Source organism: Monodelphis domestica, chromosome 5, assembly GCF_027887165.1.
Source record: "Monodelphis domestica isolate mMonDom1 chromosome 5, mMonDom1.pri, whole genome shotgun sequence".
In the NCBI taxonomy this organism is placed as follows: domain Eukaryota; kingdom Metazoa; phylum Chordata; class Mammalia; order Didelphimorphia; family Didelphidae; genus Monodelphis; species Monodelphis domestica.
Window position 1 is genome coordinate 54,275,607 of NC_077231.1, and position 10,745 is coordinate 54,286,351.

The 10,745-nt window shown below is 39.7% G+C and overlaps 1 long non-coding RNA gene across 1 annotated transcript; it reads right to left on the reverse strand.

Annotated features, from left to right (window-relative positions):
- Positions 1-1,736: 1,736 nt before the first annotated feature.
- Positions 1,737-5,303, reverse strand: LOC103095710 (uncharacterized). The gene is made up of 2 exons (XR_472364.2): positions 4,959-5,303; positions 1,737-3,281 (listed from the first exon to the last, which is right to left on the reverse strand). It is a non-coding gene; the product is annotated as an uncharacterized LOC103095710 (long non-coding RNA).
- Positions 5,304-10,745: the final 5,442 nt, after the last annotated feature.

The window sequence follows — 10,745 nt, forward strand, 5'->3', positions numbered from 1 at the left end:
CCTCAGTGGTGGGTCTGATGGGTCAGTACCTAGGGATGGCTACTCCAAAAGTCCATTCTCCCCAAAATCCTGGCCAATAAAAGCAGCTGAGGGAAGGCAATGGTAATAGTGCCTGTCCTTTTTCCACTTGAGACTCTTCTAGTCAATATTTACCCCATGCTTTGTGCTCCTTCTAAGTCTCCCTGAAATCATCTTTATTAAAACCTCTTTGTGGTTTTCAAGGACACTCCATTTCCCATTTCAATGCTTTTTCACTGGTTAACACACACACTTGGAATGGTCTCCCTCATCATCTCTGCTTCACAGAGCAATTTTCTTCATTCAAGATGCATTTCTTCAGTAAGAATTCTTTCTTGATTCTTCCCCAAATTGCTAATGTACTCCCACTCAAATGGCCTTGTATTTAACTATGTGGCATTTATGCCAAGTCTGTTCAATTTTATTTATTCTTTACATACTTACACATGTTCTTGTCTTCTCTTTTATGATGGAATGGAATAATGAGTAGAGATTGCTTTATTCTTTGTATTGTGTCCCTGGCACCTAGTACAATGCCTGACATTTAAAAGGTGCTTAATAAATGTTTGCTGGTTGGTGGAAGAGTAGAAAAGACCTATTTCCCAAACCATGATTCTGAAGGAGATTTGGGGTATCGTCCATAAATAGAACGGGCAACAGCTAGACACCAGTAGGGGACACCAGTAAGTCGGTCATGAGATTTGTTGAGTAAAGAAAAACAGTAGTGTATGGGACTCTGATAAGAGTATGATGAGAGAGGGATGAAGACTGCCTCTAGTTGTTGGTGTTGGCCAATGGTGTTGACCTTGTGAGTAAAGAATAGGGGGTGAATAAAACAGTGTGCATGTAATATTTGACAAGATTTGGCAACTGATGGGTTGGGGAGAGGAGAGAAGGGAGAATTAAAGACAATCTAAGGCTAGGAGAGCAAATCTAGAATCCCAGTAAATAGTTGCACAAGATGGACCAATTTATTATTTTTAAAACACTTCTTGGGCACAGCTAGGCTCGGTGGGTTGAGAGCCAGGTCTAAAGACAAGAGATCTTGTCTTACTGTGGTATAATCGAACGTAATGGACTTCTCCATTAGTGGCGGTGTAATGTCCCTGAACAACTTGCAGGGATCCAGGAGAAAAAAACACCATTCATAAGCAAAGGATAAACTATGGGAGTGGAAACACCGAGAAAAAGCAACTGCCTGAATACAGAGGTTGAGGGGACATGACAGAGGATAGACTCTAAATGAACACTCTAATGCAAATACTATCAACAAAGCAATGGGTTCAAATCAAGAAAACATCTAATGCCCAGTGGACTTACGCGTCGGCTATGGGGGGTGGGGGGGAGGAAAAGAAAATGATCTATGTCTTTAACGAATAATGCTTGGAAATGATCAAATAAAATATATTTAAAAAAAAAAAGAGATCTTGTCTTTAGGTCCAAATCTGGACCAAGATACCCCCTAGCTGTGTGACCCTGAGCACTTAAGGACCATGTGAGACAGGGGCGAAGGAGGAAATAGCAGCAGAAGGAATCTGAGTGACATGAGATGAAAAGGAAGGAATAACAGGGAGCCTTCTGTGAATTGTTCCAAATTTTTGAGTGAAATCCAAGGCAAATTCTCAGCTTAGAGAGTGGAGGAGCTACTGGAAGTTTGAAGAGGAGAGAAAAGATTTTAAAGTCTCCAGAGAGCAGGATTGTGAGGAATAAAAGGAAGGTCCACTTCTAGTACTTTAATAATGGCTCCAATATAACTAGTTTCCTTTGCAATTCGATATACTTTAATTTATACATTTCAAAAGAAGGGGGTCTATAGGTTTTGCCAGGCTGCCAAAAAAAAAGTGCCCTGTACAACAAGGTTTAAGAACTTCTGCCCTGGAGATTCTCAGCATTAGAGTCCCTAGAGGGTCAGGAGGAGGGAAAGAGCTGTTTTGACTGGGTGGTTGCCCTCCCTATATTTAGCAAGCCTCACTACAGGTAACAATAGAGTTCAAAGACAGAAAATCCAAAGCCCCGTCTTGTCTGTTCCTTTTCCCCACCTTTGCTCCTTGGCTGCCAGGTCATTTCTATCCAGATTTGGAAAATCACTGATTTTTGGCACCAAACCAAAGTAGAGCTTTGTAAGCCCCTTAGGAGCAGCTCAGAGGGGAAAAAACTCTCCACTCCTCCCCAGAAAGCAGCTGCCCACCCAAAAACTACCCTCAGGAAGTAGTAGAAAGCCAGTAGAGAAGAATGCACTAAGAAGAAAGGGGCATTTCATGTGGCAGACAATCCTGGACTGATCTGGGAGTGGGGGAAGGTTAATCCCAGGGAACATGACTAGCCTCTGGGGATGACTGGGGAGCAGAACCAGCCTCTGAGCCATCATGAGCCTCTGAGTCCAGCTCCAACTGGACTCTGCTCCATGCTAGAGGGGAGGTGTGGCAGATGGGGCACAAGAAGCCTCAGGGGTCTGTGGTCTCATGGGAGAGTTCCAACCAGCATGCCCTAAGGTCCCATCCAAGGTTTGGGCAGGGTAAGGGGTTTGGAGTGCCAACTGGGAAGGAAATGGTACCTCCCCAAAATCCTGGAGACAGTCCTCTGAGATCTGGTTGCTCCATCCTGAATAGATTTTAGGAAGATTATTCATTGGGTGCTCAAGAAATTAAGCAGCGAGACTGAGGTCTTGAGGTCCAGCTGCTGGTCCAAGCTGAAGCAGTTGAAGCTCCTGGTCACGTGTGGACATCTGTGATTGCTTTGCCCTCAGTCTCTCATTGTGGAACCAAGTCTTGATCTGTTTGTAGCTTAGTCCTAACAGCTCAGCCAACTCATGCTCCTTCTCTGGAGTGAGGTATTTGGACACGTCAAGGATGTTCTTGAGGAACCCCAGCTGCTCCTGAGACAATTGCATCCTGGTCTTTGGATTCTTGGCCTGGCTCTGATCCATTTTATTCCCCTGGACTTTGGTGCTGGTCACTGAAAAAAAGTTAGTGGAGGCACCAAGGGCATCCAGTTAAAGCAGATCCAGAGATGAAGGAACAGGGGGGGGGAAGCTGGGCTTGGGGATGCCATGGGCTTGGCCAGTTGTGGCAGGAGCATAGCCTGGGCCTCTGGTAAAGCATCTCCTCCCAAAGCTCCTGGGAACCAAGAGTCCAACTGAGAAGGGCCTTGGGGCTGGACTGAGGTAGCACAGTGAAAATGTTCCATGGCAAAGCTCCCAGGAGACACAAAAGGCACCTGTGTTCTGCAGGATTTCTTGGGGCACTAAGAATGCTATAAGCAAACTGGAAACAATTTATAGAATGAAAGAAAATAAAGAATTAAGTAAACCCCTTAAGGAAAGAGCTAAAAATTTCACATTGTTGCTATTTAGCCTGGAGAAAAGAAGGTTGAGTCTAACTAAATAATTATCTTCTGACAACATAGAAGGTTATTTTTAGGGAGGAGTGATATGATATGGGTCAAGCATCTTGCTAAGTGCTTTATAAATATTATCTCTTTGGGTCTTCACAACAACCCTGCAAGGTACACACTATTATTATTCACATTTGAGGCAACTGAGGCAGGCAGATGTTAAGCGGTTTACCCAGATCATCATAAGCTAGTGTCTTAAGACCAAATTCTAACTCAGATCTTCCTGACTCTGGGCCAGCACTCTTAGCACTTACCCTATTTGCCTCAGTTTCTCATCTAATATATTATACTACATATCTATTGATTAATGGAGTACTGGCTAGGTCCTTATTAGAGTCCTGCCTTGCTGCTTGTACCTTGGACTTGTCTTTGCATAATGGACATCTTTAACTAGTCCTTCCAAGGTCCTTTGGATTAAAGTAGACTTTTCTAAAATATAAGAGATATAAATAATCTCTAGAAATAATCCTAAGGAATCAAAAATGAAGATTTGAACTGCAAGAGAAAGCATTCATAGAGAGAAGCCTAAGAAAAAAATTCAGTTAAATTCAACAAGCATTTATTAGCTGCCTATGACATATCACCATGGGGCAGCTAAGTGGTACAGTGGATAGAGTACTGAGCCTGGAATCAACAAGACCTGAAATCAAATTCAACTTCAGACACTTAATAATACATAATCCTGGGCAAATCACTCAACTCTGCCTCAGTTTCCTCATCTTTAAAATGAACTAGAAAAGAAAATGGCAAGCCACTCCAGTATCTTTGCCACAGAAACACTAAGATGGGGCCATGAAATGTTAGATATGACTGAACAGCAACATGTATCATGATACTAAGCGATGGACAAAATTTTTTTAAACAATCCCAATTCCCAGAGAGTTCACATTTATTTGGTATGTAACTTGAAGGATGATTAAATTAGACCCTGGATTAGTCAGGGAAGCATTATGATTCAACAAAAAGACTGCAGGATTTGGAATCAGAAGACGTGGGTTCAAAGACTGGTTCTGCCATTTACTAGCTTATTTCCCCATTCTTTGCCTCAATTCCTTTATCTGAAAAAGGAGAAGTTGTCCTAGGTGACCACTAAGACACCTTCTAGTTTTACATTTAATATATTATACATAGTATTATAATATAGTAATCTATTATAATAAAAATTAAAACAATTATATAGAAGACCCACAATATATTATTGAGTAACTCAAGAGATTTGAGATAATTCCTTAGAGTTATTCTTGAGCCTAAAGATCTTATAAAATCCCACCCCCTTTTCCATCTTCACAAAGAAGGAGGAAATTCACCTAGAATAGTTTCAGCTAACCAGTAGGCAAAGAGAAGGGAGGAACCCCAAAGCCAGGTTCTCATTCTTCACACAAAGGAAACTATTTCTTTGTGAATCAAAGGGGCCAACAGGTAAATAAGCATTTTGCATAACCCAGACTGCTTTCAAATCCAGTTTATCTTCAGCCTGAGTCATTTCCTTTGTAAAACCGGAACTGAAGGAGCTAGAGATATATAATCTGTTATTATCCAAGCCATACCTTTTTAACAGTCCTCTCCTTGTCTTTCAAATAGCAAGCTGGTGAAGTGTTCCTCTTCTGGCTGGACAGCAAAATTGTTTTGCATATGGCACACACCCTATTTGCCAGTTAACATCCTTACTCAGCAGGGAGGGCAGGAGGTAAGGGCAACAAAAGGGTGAGATAACCAGCTCTCTGGTCTAGAATACCAACATAGAGACTGAGGCATATAGAAGATAGGTATCATTGACACTGAGCAAAGAAAGATTGCTTCTTCTGAGAAAGTGGGTCTGATGCCCACCAAAAGACCTTACACTCACGAGAGGAGAGAAAGATCAACCCTACCAAGAACAAAGAAATGGAAAAAAATCAGGTGAAGCTCATCCTTGCCTAAGTGAGGGAATTTAATCTTGCTTCCAGTGGAACACCTGCAAGAGGACATCTACCCTCTTTTCTTTAACAACCTTCACCTTTGTGCTTTGGGAGGTAGTGTGGTGAAGGAGTAAGAACCGTCGGTTTGGACTTGGAAGACCAGGGTGCCATTTTCCCTAGTTCTGTCAACAAAAAACTGCCTCTAATGGTATCCTGTAGGTATGATAATACTAAGACTCCTAACCTCAATGGCTTGTTGGGAAAGAAAAGTGCTTTAAAAGCCTTTAAAGTGCTATAAAATGTGATCATTACTGTTATCTTGGGATAGGACTGGACCTGGGATTTATTGCTAGAAGAAACTCCCAGATGAGGACAATCCCTCTACCAGTGTGGGTCAGTACATCCTCTACTACTTATAGTCTTAGAGACCAGCCATAGATAATAAGAGGGTCAGTAATTCCCCTAGAATCAGAATTGTATGTGTCTGAGGTAAGGCTTGACTTTAACCCAGTCTTTGTGGTTCCAGTACCAGCTCTCATTCCATCATACCCCAGAGACTCTCCTATTATTTTATTATTGTGATCATTTGCCAGAAGACTGGGAAGAAAACACACCATTAATCCAATCACATAAGAACATTCTGTCATTGAATTTGTGGTCTGCTTTGATCAATAAGTATATTGAGTCATCTAACTGCCCCTTTTTATCGAATTTAAAATGACTTCTTGGCAACTTCCACCCAACCATTACTCCATATCCATATAATTCCTCATGGTACCCTTGAAGATGATGACCATAACTCTACTGCCCCCAAAGCCTTCTGTCTTACAAATTCAACATCCTCAATTTTTTTTTAATTCCTTCAACTTATTCTCTACAGACATAATTGTCCTGATCACAATTGGGAGTATGGCAGCCTTTCTGCTCATTACTGTCCTTCTTAAAATACAGGTCCCAGAACTGAACACAGTACTCCAAGTATAAGCAGATCAGGGATCTGACCTTTGCCTGGCAGTTAGGATGTGACTGCCCCTTCCTTGGGCATAAAAAAGCAAACAACCTCCTAGAAACAGAAATCCCATTATCCAATTAGCTCCACCCACCTTCACCCTCCCTGCTCTGATTTCCAGATAACTGCCTTCCTTGTTTTGAAATTTTATTTTATTTTTCAAATAACAAGTATTTTTTTCTCTTCCTTCCACCCTCCCATTTAAAAGAAAAATAAACTCATAACAAATATGCACAATTCAGCAAAACAAAATGCCTACCTACACTGTCCAGGTCCAAAAATGTGTCTCATTCTGCACCCCAGATCCAATATCTCTCTGTCAGGGGGTGGGTAGCATGTTTCATCATAGGTCCTCTGGCATCATTGCATTGGTCAGAATTCTGAAGGCTTTATTCTGCTTTTTATAGTTTTATTCACATTCTTTGTTTTTGCATTTACAGATTACATCCCCTTTGTAAGATGTCTCTCATAATGAAATTGAGTTCAGAAAATTAATAATAGCCATTTGAGAATGTACACAGCATTTCACATTCATGTCACCCCCAATTTTAGTGTTTTTAATTTATTCATATTATAAATTATATAGATTACAAATTATAAAAATAATTAAAATCACAATTAAATTTACTCTCCCTCCCACCTATACTCCATTGGGGAAAAAAAGAAAACAAATTTCTGGTAACTAATGTCCATAATTAAGAAAAACAAATTTCCTCAATTACTATATACAAAAATTCAAAAGCTCCTGAAGGTTAGAAGCACTGTTATAAAATTTAATAGCAGTTAAGACTTTTAGACCTTTTGGAACACTCTGTACTTATGGCTAATTCTAACCCCTAAATCCATCCTCTCTCTGCCATTCATCCTTGGTCCTCCAAAATCAAGATTGGTCATTGTACTGATCATAGTTCTTACAGCTTTCAAAGATGTTGGTCTTTCTCATGGTATTGTTATTGTATATATGTGGTTCACCTCATTTTACTCTACAACAGTCCCTCCAAGTCTGCTTTACTTCCTTGGTCACTTGATGCTCTGGTACTGAGCAAGGGGAAAGGCAGGCATCACTAGAAAGAAGCAGCAATAGTATTCTTCCCAAATACAATCCCTCTTCTCTAAACTGTTTTGAAAGATTCTAGTTTGAATTTCCACATCTTTCCTCGATATTCACACCACCATCAATGATACATATCTTTTATATGTGTATACTTGATCATAAATCATGTCTATGCACATATTTCCATGTACATGTATAAAGTATTTAAATATATTTACATGAAATATGGAGGCAATTAGTTGACTCAGCAGATGGTGTGTTGGGCCTAGAGTAAGGAAGATCTGAGTTTAAATTCAGCCTCAGACACTTATTACTTATGTCATTTGGGGCAAATAACTTTACCTCTGTTTACTTTAATCCATTAGAGAAGGAAATGCAAACCACACCAATATCTTTACCAAGAAAACCCTTTGGACAGCACTGGTATGCTATGGTCCATAGGGTCATGAAGATTGAATGACTGGCCAGGAACATCTAATATTTAAATGCATAAAAATGAATATATACATAAATATACATACATGAGGATAAGTGTGGATGTATATTCAGCCAAGGCTGAAGGAATTTGCCCACCACCTTATTGTTGTCCAGTCATTTCAATCATGTCCAACTCTTTGTGTCCCCATTTGGGGTTTTCTTGGGAGTTTTTTTAGTTGTAATTTATACTATATTTTAAGAAAATAAATAATAAAATGGGACTTAGCTTCCTCTAAATTTCTAATGCTCAGCAGAATATGCCTGAGTTTCCTCTACTTCCCTTTCATGATTTTTAAGATGTAAATATCACTTTCTCTGAAATTACTCATCATTTTCCCCCTCAACATTTAATTACTTACAGTGGAACAAATGCTGAAAAGCAGTTTAATGTTATATCTTCCCCTTTCTGAAGGATAAAATTCATTAAAGTTACATACTTTACTTTTGGAAATGAGGAGTTCTCAGAACAAGAAAAACTTGATTTGTTTTTGCATTATCAACATTGACAAATTATATTCCCTTTATAAGATAACAAAGTTAAGAAAATTAATAATAGCCATTTGCGAATCCACACAGCATTTCATATTCGTGGTCCCCCTAATTATAGTTTTTTTAATTAATATAAATCAATTTACTCTCCATCCCATCCCATACTCCATTGAGGAAAGAAAAGAAAACAAAATAAAAGAAAACAAGAGAAGAGAAGAGAAGAGAAGAGAAGAGAAGAGAAGAGAAGAGAAGAGAAGAGAAGAGAAGAGAAGAGAAGAGAAGAGAAGAGAAGAGAAGAGAAGAGAAGAGAAGAGAAAATTTCTTGTAACTAATGTACATAATTAAGCAAAACAAATTCCCTCAATGGCTGTAATGGCAAAAATCCTTGACTTACAACGATACTCTAAATTAGCCCTGGAGAAAGGATGAAGGGGATATATATGTAGCATCAGAAAGGATTTTAGGACAGAACCTGTGGTTTCACTGGCATAAAAATTCTTAGCAAGAAAATGTCATTTTCCAATGCAGATTGGTAACTATTCTGCAACTTACAGTTTTCCTGGGACACCAAGAAATTAAGTAGCTTGCCCCAGGTCAGAAAGCCAACACAAGTCAAGGGTAACTTAGGTCACCCTTAGGTCTTAGGGTTAGACTTAGGTCTTCCTGACACTGAGGTCAGTGATCTATCCGGTACCAGAAAGGATAAAGTGTACTTTCAAGTGAGTAGTATCTATGGCATGTTCCTGTATAGAGAATAAATGGGACATGTGAACCCATAGCTGGTCACACTTGGCCAAGGCTCTAAGAAGGCTAATGAATAATAGGAGGAAGCAGGGAACTTCCTGGGAGAACATGTAGTTTTGCTCTCTGGTTTGAATAATTCTCAGGCTTTTTTTTTTTCCAGGACTCTCTGCTACCCTAAAATCATCTCTATTTAAAACAACCAAAACTTTCTAAGTCTAGAATATCCTCAATGCTTTTCCCCCATTTTATGTGGTTTCATCAAAACCACCAGACTAATCTATGAGAAAAGACTATATGTAAGAAAATATTTAGACTTCTTTTTGATTACTCAGAACCCTACCTTCTATCAAATTTTCCTATTTCTGTCAAAGGCACCAAAATTCTTCCCAACAACAGGGTTTCTAATCTTGGTGATCCAATTGATTCCAGACTCTCACTCAACCCACCTGTGCCATCAGGTGTCAAATCTTCCTGTTTCTACCTCTACTTATCTTTCATTTCCAACTCTTTCTTACTCCCATGGCCGCCATTTTACTTTAGGCCCTTATTGCCTATCACCTAAACTATCACAAGGGCCTGATTGGTTTCTCTGCTTCATCTTACCTTATTTCTATTCATTCTCCACCGAGTTATCAATTCTAGTTTCTTTAAGTGAAGATCTAACCAGGTCACTCCTCTGCAGAACTACAGAAGCTCTCTATGACCTCTAAAATAAAATCTGAATTCCTCTGTTTGGCTTTCAAAGCACTTCACAACTAGTTACCATCCTCTCCATCTAAACTTTATTGTTCTTTAGTCGTTTCAGTCATATCTAAATCCTCATGACCCTATTTAGGGTTTTCTTGGCAAAGATATACAGTGCTTTGCCTTTCCTTCTCCAGCTCATTTTTTACAAATGAGGAAACTGAGGCAAACAGGGTTAAATAACTTGCCCAGAATTACACAGCTATTAAATAGCTGATGCCAGCTTTGAGCCCAAGAAGATGAGTCTTCCTAATTCCCATCCATCATCCACCACTACACCCTTGCCCCTTGTCCAAATTAATTTCACATTAGTCTCACACTTTGTGATTGAGCTAAACTGGTTTTCTGTGTTCCTCACACACATTCTTCTCTTCCTGTGTCTTTGCAGAAATTAATCCTTATACCTGGAAAGCCCTCCTCCCTTACTTCTATCTCACAGAATCCCTGTCTTCTTTCAAGATGCAGCCCATGAAGCTTTTCCTCATCTACCCAGCTTCTAGTGACTTTCCACTGCCTCTCGATGATCTTATATATGTAACTATTCTGTCTTTATTTTCTGTATCTTTGTTATGCATGCATTTAGCTAGGGACTTGGGATTTCTCCTATTTCAATGTAAGCCCTTAGAGAATAGAGATTGTTTCATTCTTTGGACACTCCCAAGTCCATATCTCCCTCTGACTCCAGGAGATGCCATAGAGCATCTGGACCATTCTTGGCTAATAGCTTGACATGCCATTACCCTTTAAAATCCAATAAGAGCCAAGCTATAACTAGAGATTTGGGGGTTGAGGTCAGATTTGCTTTGAGCAGAGCCCAAATCCCAAATTCTACTCCTCTGCAGATGTTCCCTAAACCCCAGTTTCTTTCTATAACTGCTTCCATTTGACAATTGGAGATACAGCTAAATTCTCCAGCATA